At 49.4% G+C, this 17340-nt stretch overlaps 1 protein-coding gene across 10 annotated transcripts in view; it reads left to right on the top strand.

Moving 5' to 3' along the window:
• Positions 1–16133, top strand: part of CMPK2 (cytidine/uridine monophosphate kinase 2) — a 37270-nt gene extending 21137 nt beyond the window's left edge. For 3 of the 10 annotated variants that reach the window (XR_012499169.1, XR_012499170.1, XR_012499171.1), the window contains 3 exons: positions 1987–9078; positions 10287–10481; positions 12782–16133. The gene's annotated coding sequence lies outside the window, so the exon portion shown is untranslated. The remainder of the gene's footprint in view (positions 1–1986; positions 9079–10286; positions 10482–12781) is intronic. The other 7 variants (XR_012499174.1, XR_012499175.1, XR_012499172.1 and 4 more) reach the window with 5 other exon arrangements.
• The last annotated feature ends 1207 nt before the right edge of the window (positions 16134–17340 follow it).

Raw genomic sequence — 17340 nt, 5'->3', positions numbered from 1 at the left:
GGTACCCCTCCCCGCGGCCCCTGTAACATAGCTTGCTTCTGTTTGTGTAAACCGCTGCTTCCTGCAACAGTCGAGTGGAGACTTGCTGCACCTAAGCTGGAAGGTCCCAAATACCTGGAAGTGTTCCAAGTTTAAGAGACAATCAGATCCCAAGCTCGGGGCTCAGTCTTGGGAGGCGACTCTGCTGGGCCAGCGCCAGTGTGAACAAAACCAGTCTGTTCTGATCCTCCGTGTGCGTGTCTTCTGTCGCTTTCCACCAGGCTCATTCTTCTGTTACATTTCTATTTTTTCCTTCCAGTTTTATTGAGATGTAATTGACACACAGGCAATGTGGAGATATATTTACAAGAACTGTGGTCATTCTATCATTTTCCTCCAGTTTCATTGAGATGCAATTGACACACAGGGAATGTGGAGATATATTTACAAGAACTGTGGTCATTCTATCATTTTCCTCCAGTTTTACTGAGATGTACTTGATGCATAGCATGTATAAATGCAAGGTGTGCAGCATAACGATGTGACTTAATCCATCATGAAACGACTTCCACAGTAAGTTTAGTGAACATCCATCATCTCATATAGATACAAAATTAAAGAAATAGAAAAACAATTTTTCTTGTGATGAGAACTCTTAGGATTGACTCTCTTAACAACTTCCATCTCAAACATACAATGGTGTCGGTTCTGTTTATCATGTTGTGCATTACATCACTACTACTTATTTATCTTATACCTGGAAGTCTGTACTTTATGCTACCTTTATCCAGTTCCCCTCCCTCCAGCCCCTGTCTCTGGTAAGCGCAAATCTGATTGTGGCTATTCTTCCAATGGAAAAAATATATCTTCCTCTTGTACGTGCATAAATGCAAAATAAGGAATGAAAGTTCTCCTGGCTGTAAGCAGACGTGTCATTCCCAACTGAGTGAGTGAGTTAGTTTCTCTATTTGCAAAACAAGACCGTCAGGCTGGGAGAGCACCCAGGGATCCTCCACTTACAGTGGCCATAGCTTCATAATCCTGTACTGAATGGAATTCACTTATAGCCCGAACTCCCTTACAATTTTTAGCAGGATCATAACACAGGGTGTGTTGTTTTTATATCATTTTGTTAATGTTTCAATAACTTGGGGTAATTATGGAGGGGCTATATAGTATGGTATCTTATGTGTTGATTCCTACAAAATCTTTAGGTAAATTAGTCTTTTGTAAAAGAAAAAAATAGCTTTAAATTCCTTAGGGGACTCTAGCGTGACGTAATGTGACTAAGGAGGGAGCACTCCTGGGCTGCTCCTCCCACACGGTGGAACCCCTAGCTTCCTCCCACCAGCACTTAAAATAATCTCATCACTGGTGTTTCCGCCGACACTCTACTGCCCCCTAGAGTCTGCTCTTTGTGCAGCACCCAGCGTGATCCTGAAAAGTCACCTCCTGTTCCTCACACTCAGGGGTCTTCCTTCAAGGCTCTGGTTAGCGTTTGTCCCAAGAAAGGTCTTCCGCATTACTTGGTCTAAAATACCCTTCTTCATTCTCTTCCGTTTTGCGATAATTCATAACTGTGTCCTCGTCTATATCCAGCATATTTACATCCACGTCAGTAACTGTGTGTCTGCCCGTAATTATACATTCACGTCCACGACTGCACATCCACGCTCATGACTGTGCATTCACATCCACGACCACATCTGAATCCGCATCCATGTCCACATCTCTAGCTGCATCTCTGCCTAGTGTGCATGTGTACCTGTGCTTCTGCACCGGAAGGTACTCCCCATGAAGGCAGGGGCTCTGTTTTTGCCGTGGCTTTAATCCCAGCATCTAGAACAGTGCCTGGCCTATAATAGACACAAAATAAATATATGTCAGACGGATGAACGAATCTCCCGCCTGTCGGCCCCGGACTGGGCTTTGGGGTTTGGCTTTTCTAGCTCTGTGGACAAGGTACTCAACTTCGATGTGACTTTATGTTCTCACTTCTCCATCCAGGATGCCATCATTTCTCTCAAAGATCTGGTGTGAGAATGAAATTAGATCCTGTACGAAAGAGGAGCCCCGGTTCTGGCCCAGAAAAGGCACCGAGGTAAGGTTGGCTCCCTTCTTCCTCCATCTGCCTTGCTGAGCACATCTTGACGTTCAGACGTCTCTGGGCTCAAAGGGAAACACACCCGTTAGTGTTCACCGCTGAGGCATTTTGAGCGTGGGCAAACTGAGGCTTCCCAGCTCCGGAAGATTATAGACATAAATGCTATTTTCCACGGGAAAGATCACCTAAACACAGAGCTGATTTGCCCATGAGTTTAAGTGTGGTGATGGCAAATAAATAAATAAATACATAAATAAGTAAATAAATACATTTTAAAGTCAAGAACAATGGCAGCTTATTATTTAATTTCATTCATAGACAAAAATTAAGAGTTAAGGTCACTTTTGTTACCTAAGTCACATAAGCTTAAGCATTTACTCTGTCACCCAACAGAAGAGATCGTATTTTATCAATGAAAAACCTTCAAGGCCTCCTTCCATTTGTATTTAAAGATCAAACACGTTTCCAAGAGAGAATTACCTCCCTTAGAAATAGAAGCCAATAGTCAATAATAATATTAGCCCCAAGCATCTGCTAAGAGTCTCACGTGCCGTGTTACACACGTTGTTCACATTCAGCCTATGAGTCAACTTCTCTTACAGTCTGAGGCCTGGTTTGAAGGTACACAACCAGGCGGAGGTCACAGGGCAAGCTAGCGGCGGAGCTGGAATCATGCTGTTTGTCTGGCCCAGGAGCTGCTGAGGACCCCCAGCCACTCTGCTTGGATGCCCAGGGGACAGCAAGCCAGTCCCAGTGACAGTTCAATCTAAGGATGTAAACAAATTGAGACCAAAAGTGAAAACTGAAACCCAAATATACCCAGGTTTGTGTCGCTTCCTCTTTACTGTTTACAAATGGTCCCTTTGTAAGTCATCTCCAGCCACCCTCTGAGGACTGGGTGAGACTTTGTATCACTTCACAGATGGGAGAGGGGACGTCGTATGACGTCCCCGACTGCCCCAGTTAATCAGGAGTAGAGACCGGAGCTCCACCTTCCAACTGTAGGTCTCCGTTCTTTCCACTTACCTACCTTTCTAGGAGGAAAGCTTCTGGTCCAGAGTTAGAGGCTTATTTGCGCCTTTACAATTATCTTCTAAGCATCAGCGACTCTAATAGCGATTGTGAGTACACAGCTCTTAGAGAAACGCAGACACAATCCCTTCCAACTGGAGGAGAGAGACAGGTAGTAAACAGATAAACACACAAAATGTCAGCGCCACGGTGGTGTTAGTCCCACAGACAGAAGGAAAAGATTGGGAGAACCAGGTTGGGGAAAGGGTTGAGATTTTAAGTTGAGTGGAGCAGAGCTGCTCTGATAAAGAGATATTTGAGCACCTGAAGGAAGTGAGAAAGCCAGCCACGTGGGTATCAGGAGAGGTGGGTTCTAGGCAGACACAACTGCAGGTGCAAAGGCCCTGAGGTGATGGGAGGGTGGTTTTTTTTTTTTTTTTTGACATATAGTCAGTTACAATGTGTCAATTTCCAGTGTGCAGCATAATGTTTCTGTCATACATGTACCTACGTATATTCGTTTTCAGATTATTTTTCATTATGGGTTACTATAAGGTATTGAATATAGTTCCCTGTGCTCTACAGAAGAAATTTGGTTTTTATTTATTGTATATATAGTAGCTAATATTTGCAAATCTCAAACTCCCAGTTTGGGAGATTCTTGCTGAGCACAAGGAACAGGAAGGAGGGCACTGGGGCTGCATCAGCCAGGGTGCAGATCAGTCTACCACTCCAAGGGTCCTGTCTCCTACCGAGGAGGCTGAGGCCTGGCAAGTTCAGCAAATCCCGGGCTTTGGTGCTGACCAGCAAGCACGTGGAGGTGGCCGCACCCACGGCAGGCTGAGAAGGAGCCCTGGAGTAGCGGGCATCAGAAACAATTCAGGCAGCAATTATTCAGTCTCAGAAAAGTCTCTCTGGAAGGACCAGTTCTGTCCTGTAAACGTGAGGAGCATTCGCTGAGGTCGGGGCCCACGGGGGGCACGTCGGTTACGAGCATTTGAGGAACGCTCATCAGGAAATGGCCATCCTTCTCCACAGACTAAAACCTTCCTGGCAGAGACCACACATTTTGATTGTATTTCCCAGAAGATCTCAGGTTCTCTGGGTCCATATGTATGAATTATCTTGAGTGCGGTCAGACGTCGCCAAGTCACACGAGGCTCCCTAATTAACAGGGTTCGTAAGTGCTCACTGCGAGTCAGCGCTGCAGAACCAGCTTTTCCTCTGCCTGGCATTTGTGTAGCTCCCTTTACCACTGCGGACAGTCCGTTATTTTATTGTCACGACAAGACTGTGGAGAAGCTGAGTATGAGAGACAGCGTGTCTTTCTCTCTCTTTCTCCTTTCTTTCCTTCCTTCCTTCCCTCTTTGAGGAAATGGAATGTTAAACAGTGTTTGATATGATAGAAAGAGCTGGAATCCCAGCGACCCAGGCAGCCTCCTCTGTGTGGTCTGGTCAGACCCCTCCAGACAGGGACATCGGCACCAGGTCCACCTGCGCTGGCATGGGGTGGGACAGCTGGGGGCCGTGTCTGGATCTGCAGACCCTCTGTGGGGTCCCGGTGCCTCCTGAGGACACGGTGGTGATGGAGGGAGAACTCAGAGACCAGGGTCCAGGCCGGGGAGAGTCATTAACCAGCTGCGGAAACTTGGGGAAATCAGTTTCCGTCTCTAGCCTGCCGCTGTCTCATCTGGAAAGGAGAGACGTTACGTTTCGTTGATTTAAGCGATATTCCTACGGCTCTCATCTCCTGCTGGCCCTGGTTCTGAGCACTGTACAAACGTTAGCTCGTTTAATGCTCCAGACCGCCCTCCGAGGTAGGTAAGACTGTCCCCATTGTACTGATCAGGAAACGAAGACACAGGAAGGTGAAGCAGCCTACTCAGGCCCAGGCCGGTGCTGGCAGAGCCAGCTGCAAGTCCAAGCAGGCGGGCTTTTACGCTCCCCACCCCCCTGCCTCCCAGGGCGAGGTGTGTAAGTTCCCTCCTCGCTCACGCATCTGATGAGTGTGATTTTAGGCGGTGAGATTTCAGCCTGTCTGGAACACTCCTGCTCTAATCCATTAAATCAAACTGCACGCGGGCATTTATAATCCTGCCCCCGCTTGGGGCAGAGCCCCCAACAGAAGCAACCACTTGTGAGCTGGCCTGGATGCTGGCTTACACCCAGGGTGGAGAACGCACCTCTGTGTACACTGATACCCCAGTGATTCATGGTTTTAAACTCCTGGAAAACTGTAGGTGCTCACGTAGGTGGGGTGGCTGGTCCTGAGCCCCCCTCTCTTCTCAAGAGTTCACCTGCTCCCCTGAAGGTTCCAGTCACCTCTGCTTGGATGACCCCAAACTGTCATTAGGTGAAGTTAGGTTAAGAAGGGGCCACAAGCACCTCTTCTCACCTGCTCCCCCGTTTCCCACCCCCTCCCTGGAGGCTGGAACTTCCCACAGCCCCCCATACAGAGGTGGGGCCCCCTGTGCGTGAGCCCGGAACCCACCCTGAGGCCGCTGGGATGGGGCTCCCCTCCAGCGCCTGGCTCATCACCGCTGGAGGGGCCCGTGGAAGCTCCTCTGGGGGACCTCTTGTGCCCTGAGCCATTGTCTTTCCTACGTGCTCTCAGCCTCTTTCCCCCCCAGCTCGGACTCGAGCTAAACCACCTCCTCATCTCTCTCTAACTCCATCTCGGGGGACTCAGGTCCACGGTCAGCGGCCCCTCTGTCCCTGGGGGCCAGGCTGCCTCGCCCCTGCGGTCGTGGCTCTCAGTCCTCGCTGTCCCCGACCTTCCTCCCCCGACGCGACCCTGTGTCTGTCTCCCACTCTCTGTCTGGTGTTTCCTGTCGGTGACCCTGACCCAGGGAGCTGCAGTCCTCCTGTCAGTTACGGGACCAACCTCCCGGAAAACGGCCTCACCCGTTGAGAGCTCTCATCAAGTCCCTTTTCTTCGTCCACGCATAAAAGAACTGTCCGTGCGTATGTCTTCTGGGTTTGGTTTGGTTTTGCTAAAACACAGGGGCGCTTACAATGCATTTTTTTACACCTTGTTTTTCTGCTTAAAATTACATCTTGTAATTTTTTCACACGAGACCAGAAATATCTACTTCCTGCTTTCACGTCTGTATAGTGTTTTATTATATACACAGATCATAATTTATTTAACAGAGTCTTGACTGGCGGATGGTTGCTTCTGGTTATGAGCTATGACAATGGATGCTGCACATAAATGCCAGTGAGTTTGCACGTGTGCATATGTGCTTATGAATACATGTGTGTTTGCACACGTGTATACGTGTGTGAGTATGTGTGTATGACCTACATATGTTCGTGAGTCTCTTTGAGTACATTTGTAGAATAAATTTGTAGAATATTCGTAGAATAAATACATGACAAAGTAACCCCTGAGGTGAGGAATACATTCATTTTATTCGTTTTTAATGTATTAAAATTGATTAATTTATCATCCAAAAAAGTTGCGTTGATTTAGTCATACCAAAACTGTTTCATATTCCCTTTTAAATTGTTGCATGTTGGGTGGGTAAACAATCCCATCACATCGTTTTAATTTGTATTTTTTAAATATGAGTGAGTCTGAGGATCAGTTCATATTTCTAAGCCTTTTGTGTTTCTTTTTCTGTCTGTTTACGTGCGTCGGTGGGTGTTCTGTTGGGTCTTTGTCCTTTTAGGATTGACTCGTAAACTTTATGTATTTAGGCATCAGTCTTATGTCATATGCATTGTAAATATTTCCCCAGTTTTGTTTTATGCTACTTTTTTCCTGAAAATGTGTTCAACTTTTTATGTATTGAAATCTGTTCCTTAATGTCTTCTTTCTTTTTTCTTTTCTTTTCTTTTTTTTTTAAGACGTTATATATTTAGAGAAGTTTTTGGTTCCCAGCAAAATTGAGAGGAAGGTACAGAGGTTTCCCATATGGCCCCCCTGCCCCACCTCCAGCGCCCCTTTTATCAGCATCCTTCACCAGGTGGTCCATTTGTTACAACTGATGTACCTCCATCAACACATCATAATCACTCCAAGTCCGCGGTCTGCATCAGGCTCGCTCTTGGTGCTGCACACGCCATCGGCTTGGGCAGATGTACAATACGATGTACACACACCAGCGTAGGACCAGAAGGGATAGTTCCCCTGCCATAAAAATCCTCTGTACTCTGCCTACTCCTCTCCACACCTTCCACCCTAACCCCTGGCAAACACTGATCTTCTTACTGTCTCCACACGTTTGCCTTTTGCAGAACGCCATGTAGCTGGGCTCATACAGTGTGCAGTCTTTCCACACTGGCTCCTTTCACTTGGTAACATGCACTTCCGTTTCCTCCATGTCTTTTCATGGCTTGCTAGCTCATTTCTTTTTAGTGCTGAGTAATATTTCATTGTCTGGATACACCACAGTGTATTTATCCGTTCACCTACTGAAGGACGTCTGGGTTGCTTCCAAGTTTTTGTGATGACTAAAGCCGCTATAAACATCTGTGCGCTTCCAATTTTCTTGTTTTGCTTTGAAAGTTTGTCTCAGTTCCAAGATAAATTAAAAAAAAAATTTAGATCCTAATTTTCTTCTAGGTTGTGATTTTACTTTTTGCCCTTATTCTTTAATCCATTTGAAATTAGTGTTAGAATAGGTATTAATGTGTTTCTTCAGCTGACTTTGGACTTATTTTGATGGCCAGGGTTACATTTTGCTCTTCTTTGAAGTCTATCTAAGATGGAACATAGTATATGGCATATTTATGGCACTAAGTACTCTACCTGTTAGCTGCCATGATACGTACTTGCTTTAATGAATATTTTGCCGTACCGCTAACATGTAGGGACCATTAATCTAGTAATAACAGCTACCAATTATGTGCTGGGTAGACTCTGCAAATTTTAACCATTTTAGATCCAACAACCTTGTAAGACCTGTTATACTGTCTCTACTTTATTGATAAGAGCATGGATGACCTCAAGATCACACATCTTCAGAGTGGCAACGCTGGGGCTTGAATACAAGTTGGTGTATCTTCAAAACACCAAGATTCCCCACATCCACTGCTGCTGCTCTCAGTGGCGAGAGGAGGTGAACGATGTGTGGAAATACGGAGTCACCTCTTTCCTGTCCACTAGCTGGAATTTACAGTTCTCACGGTTCAGTCTTCACATCAAATATTTTATTGAATTGGATTTAAACCTTTTTACCGGCTACTGAGCCCGATGAGGTAAGACTTAGTAAGTGCTGTGTGTTGGCTTCTGTCCCAGCGCAGCGGCTACAAGCACTTTGCAGTGATAATTTCCCCCTAATTGGTTGTCACTAATGCACTGCCATTCTGGAATTTGTCACTTACCGAAATGTGCCTTAGCAAATGGACCGTGCTCTCCACCTAAATGCACACTGACACACGCTAAAAGCAGCTCGGCGAGAGGCAAGCGGGATTAAGAAGAAGATGACTTGCAGGATATGCTGGGTGGGCAGTAGGTGACCTAGTGGGTGGCCGCCTTCTGCGAGATCTCTTTTTGGACGAGGGAGTATGGCTGGAAGAACGGGGACTGGGGATCAGGAGACTGGTGGAGAGACGGGGCTGGGCCAAAGTCAGTGTGTGTCCCCAGGGTCGTCTTCCTTCCTCAGAGACCCGTTTTCTCAGAAGCAACACGGAGAGGCTTGCTTGGATCTGTCGTTTCAGCCTGTGCTCTGCGGTTACTTGGGGTCATTGTGAGTAAGAAACGGGAGGGAGCCAGGAGGGGTCTGAGTCCCCTGCGCCAGCTCAACCTCACAGCCTCCTGCTTTGCCCATTTTCACATCTTACGTTTCCATGGTGAACGACATGCCGACCATCGGAAGGGAGGCTCCCGCAGGACGGCTCCAGTGACGACATTCTGAGATCTTACTTCCCGTATTCCATCTCCAGCAGCCCCCAGGGCACGTGCTCCGATGAAGGTTAGCAGGACAAGCACAACGCAGGCTGCACGTGTGGTTTCCCAGCAAATCCCACCAGCCAAGGTGAGACAGAGGTGCCAGGACAGTGGCACTAACGGGAAGCTTGTGGATGTCACCCCAGTTGGTCTCGGCCCCCAGAGGAGCACGTAAACACACACTCGCTGGCTGCCAGCCCGTCCCCCCATGAAGGGAGTCAGTGTAGCAGAGGGTGGCTCGGGGCATCTGTGTCACCACGAAGAGCTGCCGGGCCTGGCAGGGCTGGGGACACGCGGAGGCCCAGCTGCCCCAGCTGACCGGCTCTGGGCAGTGCCGGCTGCAGCCAGGGGCAGCTTTCCTGGGCCAGGGAGACACCTGATTCTCAGAAGGGCAGGCCAGGGGCCTCGAGGAGAAGGCACACAAGACATTTCCAGGAATGGAGATGACAAGAAGCCTTCAGATGAGGAGGCACCTTTAGCCTGCTTTTGTTAAAAAACCAAACGATCAATGAACTTGTCTCTCTGTGTATCTCAGTCTCCCTGCCCCTGTCTCTCATCTATGTTCTACTGAGCTGTGACTTTCAGTACCGCAGGGACCTTACGGTTTCCACAACAGCCACAGTAAAATTGCATAAGAACAGTTGATGTCAGTGTGAATTCTCTTTGCCTGGGGGCCAGGCTGGAACCCACAAGCTTGAAAGAGTTGGACTTTGTAAGAGAAGCAGTTAGGGGAGAGAGAGAGGGCGAGAGAGAGAGAGAAAGAGAGGGAGAGAAATAGCGAAAGAACAAACGAATTCATAAAGATCCACAAGGGATCTCATTTCTGCCTTTTACGAGCTGGTGGGAAATTAGCCAATGACGTAACCAGTCTAAATGCCATTCTGCACATCTGTTAAAAGGGGATTTAGACTAACTTTAGGTCCCGAGGGCTAACAGTGACATCTACCTTCCAAACCTGCTTTGAGGATTATTAGAAGAGTGCTTGCCTCTCTAGTATTTCCAGAACGTGCCCTGCAGGTAGCGGCTCTAGCTGTGCACAGGTGCACACCAGCTCCAAGGGCGTTACTTGCCTGTGGTGTCGCTGTGACCACGACCGTACTGTGTTCTGTTCCCTCTGGGCAGGCGGAGCCCACCCCGCACATGCAGTGTTGTGTCCGCGTGTCATGCTTGTTGAAAAGGTCAAAGGAGCCCAATACACAAATTTGGAGAAAAAGTTAAAAGAGCCACTTAAGTCTGAAAAGGTAGTTTTCTTCAGCTTCTTATCGCCGCTCACTTCCTTTTCCACCACATTTCCAGCCTTTCCAGGAAGCCCTTCCCAATCAAGCGGAAGTCAGAAGTACGCGAGGGCAACCCCAGAACGCGAGGGCCACGCCGCCGCTCATTCCCTGCCTGGTTCCGGGCGCACCGCTCCACTTCCGGCCTGCACTGGCATTTCCTGTCCTGGAAAGCCGGCTTCCTGGACCTAATGGCTCTCCGTCCGTTCAGTCCTGGGTAAGTTCTATGATTCTCTTCTGTCCTCCTTCAGACCACCACGGTTCCTACACTAAAATGCAGAGGCCTGGTCTGGTAAGTCAGAGCACATGACGGATAAACGAAAAGAGGTCTTGGAAGCGGACACAGTTATCGGCTGGCCCCTCTCGGAACCGTCCTGAAGATGCAAGACCCCGTTTCCAAGCCCACTGCAACGCCCTCAGTGACAGTTTGTGTTTTCTGTGTTGCAAATTCTGCATTTCTAACTTTCCAGACCCTCTTTCCCCTGGGCAGTGTGACCGACCTAGCCTAGGAAAGTGAACTGGCTACCATTGTGGGGTCAAGAGAGACACCAAGCTCTGCTCACCATGGGCCAACTATGGCCACAAATAACGCTAAGTGTTTCTGATGAAAATTCAATTTCACCTATCATATTCTCAGGATCCAAAGTTTAATTTTTTTTCTTTGAATATCCCTCCCGCCCTTTATAAAATTTAAAAAAAATTAAATTGCAGTGAAATATACACAACAGTTTACCATCCTGATCATTTATAAAGTGCGGAGTGTCCAGTATGTTCACAGTGGTACGCAACCCATCTCCAGAACTCTTTTCATCTTGCAAAACTCAGACTGTGTCCCCATTAAACAGTGACATTGATTCCTTTCTCCCCTCGGCTCCTGGAAATCCTGATTCTACTTTCTGCCTTTATGCCGAGCCCACGTCCTGATCCGGGCGAGCGGAGGGGTGTCTGTGTGGGTCTCAGACACTGAACGGGATCAGTCGTGGCTGAGCCAGCATGCCTCTTCCTCCTGCTCCCCGGTGAGGCCTCCGTAGAGTCTTGGAGAGGTTCTTTGGCCAGAAACACCAGCCAGGGGTGAGAGCTTGGAGAGCATCTTCCCCAATCCTCCGCCCTAGACTCGTAGACTTGGGGCAGATCCCCTTGAATACGCGTGAAAGGCGGCCTGTAAAGGACAGAGTGACAGGATGACTCTCTGGATGACTCTTCTGGAGCCACGAAGAAGGAAAACCCACACTCACTTTTCCTAACAAGTGCCCGAGTGGGTCCAGACATGGGTACAGAGACCCGTTCATTCACTCATTCATTCACTCATTCATTCCCTTTGGGAGTTATTTTTAAGTGCTCACTGTGACAGGACCTAGAAATAAGTGACTAAAAACATAAAAGACACAGCCCTGACCCCAGGAGCTTGCAAACGGGGAGGCAGAAAGGCCAATGCTTCCTTAGAAGCAGATGGAAGAGCGGGGTTTGTGCTGCCTTGAGACTCAGACCGCGGAGCCAGGACTCTGTCCGGGAGGGGACGGGAAGACCCCTGGGCGGGGACAACTGAGTCTGAAGGAGCAGAGGCCTCAGGTGACGCAGCGCCCACACGGGGGAAGGATGCAGCCTGTGAGGAGGCCAAGAGAGCAGACGGGAGCCGGACTCGGGGAGCCTCTGGACACCGTGCACAGGAGCGCGTCCTCACCCCGGAAGGAGGACGTGAACGAGGGCTGGTGCCCGTGGATGAGCACTTCCCGCTGAGCACTAGGCGGTAGGGCAGTGATGCTCAGCACGGGCGGGCAGAGGCCCATCGCGGGTTGGAGGGGAGCCGGCGAGGGCGGGCCACACACACGCCCCACAGTGCAGACCGAGGGGGCTGACTACAGACACTCTAGACCAGGAAACCACACACACATACCCCGTGACTCCACGCCCTGTCCTCAGCTTTGAAATTTGGATGTGTAGAGCAAACACTGTATCAAAAACAAAGAATATTTTCTAGTTTATATTTTTAGTCGGAAGCCCTTTGGCTCCAAGCATTGGAGGAAATGAAGGGCCGTGAGGCCGTCACCCTCGTAGACCACGTGAAAATCTCATTAACTGAGAACACAAGGGACCAGACAAAACAGAGTTGGAATTAATTAGTCTGCAGTAAGTGAAGGCATTGCTGAGAAATATAAGACATCTTGTTGGCTCAGAAATCCCCATTCACTATATCACTCGATGGAATGTTTCAGATAAAATGATAAATGACAATGATGTTTCCTATATCTGGGGGCAAACGAGAGGTGGTTTGGGGAGCACATTGCGCGGTTCTCGGGTACCTGCATGAGAATGAGCGGGTCCTGGCTGATCCGCGCACTTCCAGCCTGTATCCTGGTACCTGCCGGTGCTGTTCTTTGATAACTTTTTCCCTTCCCTGTGGCTCCTGGGCAATCCACTGCCTAACCAGACGTCCCACATTTTGTTCTAAATTAACTGATTCTTGAAGATTCAGTGTTATTTTCTTTTTCACTCTAAGATCTTCCTTTCTTCCTTCAGCCTGGCTCGTACTCATCAGAAGAAGAGGCGTGGCTTCTTCACCGTGCGTTTTCAGGGACCTTCAGCTTTGTCCTCCATTTCCAACTCCGAGGCGCCCACGATGCTGGCCGCCTCGGCAGCCCCCGCAGCACGGCTCACGGTGCATTTTGGTTGCCGTTTCGTGACTCAGTGTCGTGAGTTTCTCTCTTCGGACTGTCCTAGAATCAGCAGGAAGGAGGGAGAAGGTGACCAAGGCAGAATGGAAGGTGGTTGAGCTTCTCTCTTTTTTTAAATCTACGCATGGAGTGAAGAAATCTGAATAAGTGTGGAGGGTCAGGGCAAAGACACTGAGGGAAGGAACAAGATTGGAGGTTTAAAGAAAGGGCAGAGGGTTGAAGCAACGGCCTTAAAGTGGTGGAGACAGGGCGGGATCAGAGTTCAGCTAGGAGGTGGGCGGGAGGGATTCGGCTGGATGGGAAAGGTGTCCGCTGTGTCCCACTGTTGAAGATTTAGTAGGAAACGCCCCTCCCTCTCCAGCCCAGGGAAAAGCTGGGGAGGGTGTCCCACGGCAGAACACAGAGCCTGTTTTGAGAGCCACTAACCCAAAGCAAGAAAATAATAAAAAATTTAAATAATTTTAAATGTCCGAAAGAGGGTGCACGAGAAATTGATTCAATGATAAATTGTCCTGGATTTTAAAATAAGATAAAGAAATATCAGCCTGACACAATTTATTTTTTTCTGAGCAATGATTTTTTTGTTGTTGTTCCTTCTGTCCCGACAAAATGGAACAGAGGGGACGCCTTTCCCATCCAGCCGGATCTCTCCAGCATCCTCTCTCCCCTGCGTTTCTGCATCAGTGCGTGCGAACAGTCCCCAGGGGGGTTGCACTGTCTGCGCAGCAGCACCTGGGCGGCTCTGAGGTCCTCCACTCTGCAGAGTCCTCTGGGCTCCTTGAATATGAACAGGTTGTTTTCTGAACAAACCATTAGGAAACCTGGGTGGACAAGTTTACTTATGGGAAAAAGGGGCAGACCATTTATAATTAGGGAGTCTCCTGAGAAATCCAGAAATCTGGATGGATGGAGCAGAGAAACCTGCCCTCAGGAGGGAAGTGGGCTCCACACTTGGAAAACAGGCCAAGCTTGGCTGCGGGAAGCTCTCTGACAATGCCAAGGACACGGGCAAGAGGCAAGCTTCCTGCTACGTGCCAGATTCCGTAGGAGGAGCTTGTGTCTGTTAGCTGGTCTTAAAACCACGGCATAGATATGATCATCTTCATGTGGAACTGGTAATATCGCGTCTCTCTGGGGTGATTTGCCAAAACACACACGGCCGGCAAAGGGTGCCACGTAATTCGAACCCAGCTGAGACAAGTTACGAAGGCAGCTCCTGTCCCACATGCCGGGACATGTCCGGTCATCCCGACCCTTCTCCTGGTCCACGTCATCCCTTCTAGGGACTATGTGGCCTGATTCCAATAAGAATAAGATTCAGATCGCTCAGCCTCATCACAGCCAGATCGTTGACTCCTCTTGCCTTTGTCACCTGGGATCTCATCTTGAGCTCTGTCTCCAGATTTCCCTGGCTTTGGGTTTGTGCTTTATCCTTTCCCTCAACTCTCTCTTATACCAGAGGACACATTTGCCTTCTTGGATCTGATGCTCTCTGACCGACTTCCATTAAGGTCTGAGCTCACCCTGGGGGCCTCTGGCTCCTACTGACCCAGCTTGGTCATGGGACCCAGCCTGTCACTGGACATCTTGACCCCCTGCACCTGCTCATCCTCCACCATCCAGGATTCTGTGGTGTCAATGGCAGGTGGGTGCGAAGTGGGATTCCTCCAGGAGACACCTAGAAGAGGGAGAAGGGAAACTCGGAGCCCCGAGGTGATGCGCTGGCCGTGGAGTGAGAGGAGAGGAGGTCTGTCACACAATCCCCCCTGGGTAGCCTTCAGAAGGGTCCTCACTCTTGCTGGGAAGGAGCCTGAGGCAGCTGGGCTGCAGATTCTGCCTTTACTGGCTGCTGGACCCAGTGTTCCACATGCTCACCCACTGTCCTAGTCAGAGGATGTCTGATATCTGACCTGCCCTTGTGGGCTGACTGTCCCGGCAGAGCCAGTGAGGTTATGAATGGCTCATGTCAAATCTGACCTCTGAAGTGCTGACTTCCAGCTTTTGTCATGTGCTTTGTAGAAGCAGAGAAGACCAGCTATTTCAGACTATGCCAATAAAATTCCTCATGGATTGAAAGAACCACTGGCCTTTTTTGATTTACATCAACGCACAATGCTGTTTGTCAAATGGGCTTGGAGGTTCTCCCTTTGAAATTCCAAGCTGTAAATAAGACAGGCATATTTGCCTAGGGGGTGCCCGCCTCCCTGCACCCATTTCGATAATGAGTCTAGTAAAATCAGTGAGGTGGAAACTGATGGCCTGAGAAGAGTGAGGAAGGGTTTGACTTAACCTTGGCATATGTTGGATCAGGGGCTCTGAGGTGGCGAGGTAGATAGAGGTGTTCTGATAGCTGTTTGTAACTAGCTGTTAAGTTACTCTTTTACGAAAAATACAGGGAGTACCCATGCTCTCTGTGGCTCCAATGGGAAGAGCTGAATCTCATGTTTGTGCAGTGGAGGGTACACGTTTCAGCTCCCTGTAAGCTCCACTCAGCGATGGAGAGCTCTGTCTTGAAGTGAGTTACCTACCACTGGACGGTCACAGCACGAGTACATAATGGGCTGTTGTGTTTGGATAACAGGACCCCAAATGTCACTTTGAGATCCTATGACCATCTTCTAGACACATTCAACAGAAGCGAAGAGGACAAAAGGCAACGTGTAAGAAGGTATATTTCACTTTGTTTCCCCACAATTTTTATCAAGGAAAGCAGAACCACTCCGAGTAACAAGAAAACAAAATTAAAAAAAATATATATAATGAATAAATTCATACCATAAATAAAAATGTAAAGCCTTCTATAATCTCATCACTGTCACATGACAACTTTTTCATTGCTCTGTATTCACAGAAAACATAATTTTCAGGGTTTGTGATTTTTGCACAGTTGTAATCATGGTGCATAGAAGGTTGAATAAAAATCAAGTGTTTTGAGCTTCTCTTCAAATGATTAGGACTAAAAACACTCTTTAGTTTTACTTTATGTGGGAATTAATACTACTAGATAGCATACTATTTATTAATAGATGTATATCAATAGTAGAATTTTGTACACACTGTTATGAATAAATAACTTGCTTATTTCCTGATGGCAATTCTTTTTGGTCTCATGTTACTTACTGCACATTTTTATAAACCAGGGGTCCATGGCCGGGCCTCAGGGGGACTGCAAACCATTAAATTACATATAAAATTTTGCGGGATTGTCGGTGTGCTGTTTTTTTCTCTGGAGGAAAGACTGGAGTGTTTTCATCAGTCTCTCAAAGGTATGGAGGACCCCTTAAGCACCACTGCATCTGGAAGGAAGTCCAAGCTTCTTGGTACCTTTTAGGAAGGACACCCTCCCCTCTCCCCCCGACCCCCCCCCCCCCACACACCCTAAGAGCCTTGCTCATGCCTGCTTTTATTTCTCATCTCCACTCCCCTTCCTCTGGCACCTGGGGCTACTGCCTTGTCAAAATTCTCTGTCCCCACGGAAGGTTAGTATTTTCATTGGAGGCATGTTTCATGCCCTTTAAAAAACCTGCTGCCTCTGCCTCGCAGACGCTTCCTCTGCTGAGATGCCGTCCTCACCTTCCCCAGGTAGAGGGGTGGGTCTGCCTCGGCACCCCCAGAGGACCCGTTTGTGGGGCTCGGGTGGGTTCTGATCCTAGCGGGGCCACCCGGAATCTCCCACGGGGCGTTACGGGCTCCAGCTGCAGAATCGGTGTTGGCGGAAGAGAGAGCTGAGGTACCCAGACAGCCTGAGTGCCCAGGGCTTTCCCGGCGCGCGTAGGAAGCCAGCCAGGACGCACGTGGAAGCAAGGAGGCAGGGGGGAGGCGGCCGCCGGCCTCGCAGCCGCCGGGACCTGCCTGGGCCGAGCGGTGCTCCCTCCCGGGCCGAGCGGTGCTCCCTCCCGGGCGCAGGGCCGTGGACCGGCCGGGGCGGCGCTCGCCTGCAAGCGCGGAGGGCAGCTCTGCGCTCGAGCCCCGCAGAGACGCCCCGCCAAGGTGCCGGTGGCTGCAGAAGGGCCTTTCGGCCCAGCCGGGTGTTTCCTCCTCATCAGACTCGTCGCGCTGGGATGTGCCAGTGGCGGCCTGCAGTGGGCCTGGCTGCCAGATGCTTTGCGGCGTCAGAATCAGACAGGAGGGCATCGGCAACAAGCACCCAGGCCCAGCGCGGGGCTCCTCCTGGGCGCGCTCGGGCAGGCGGTGGTGCGTCGTGCTGCGGAGCACGGCCTCGTGGTGGCCGGGCTTTCGCTGGGTGTTCCGGGCGCTGTGCAGACGGTCCCTGCGGGCGCTGACTCCCCTTGTCCCCCGAGGCCCTTACCCCTGCGGTAGCTCCTCCAAGTTCACTCTCGGAGGGAGGAGAGGAGAAAGGCACTAGTGATGGGGCGCGTGCGTGAGCTTTGACCAGGCTGCTTA

The sequence above is a fragment of the Camelus bactrianus genome, chromosome 15, assembly GCF_048773025.1.
Source record: "Camelus bactrianus isolate YW-2024 breed Bactrian camel chromosome 15, ASM4877302v1, whole genome shotgun sequence".
Lineage (NCBI taxonomy): Eukaryota > Metazoa > Chordata > Mammalia > Artiodactyla > Camelidae > Camelus > Camelus bactrianus.
The sequence above is the reverse complement of the archived record's forward strand: the minus strand, read 5'-3'. Positions and strand labels throughout refer to the sequence as shown.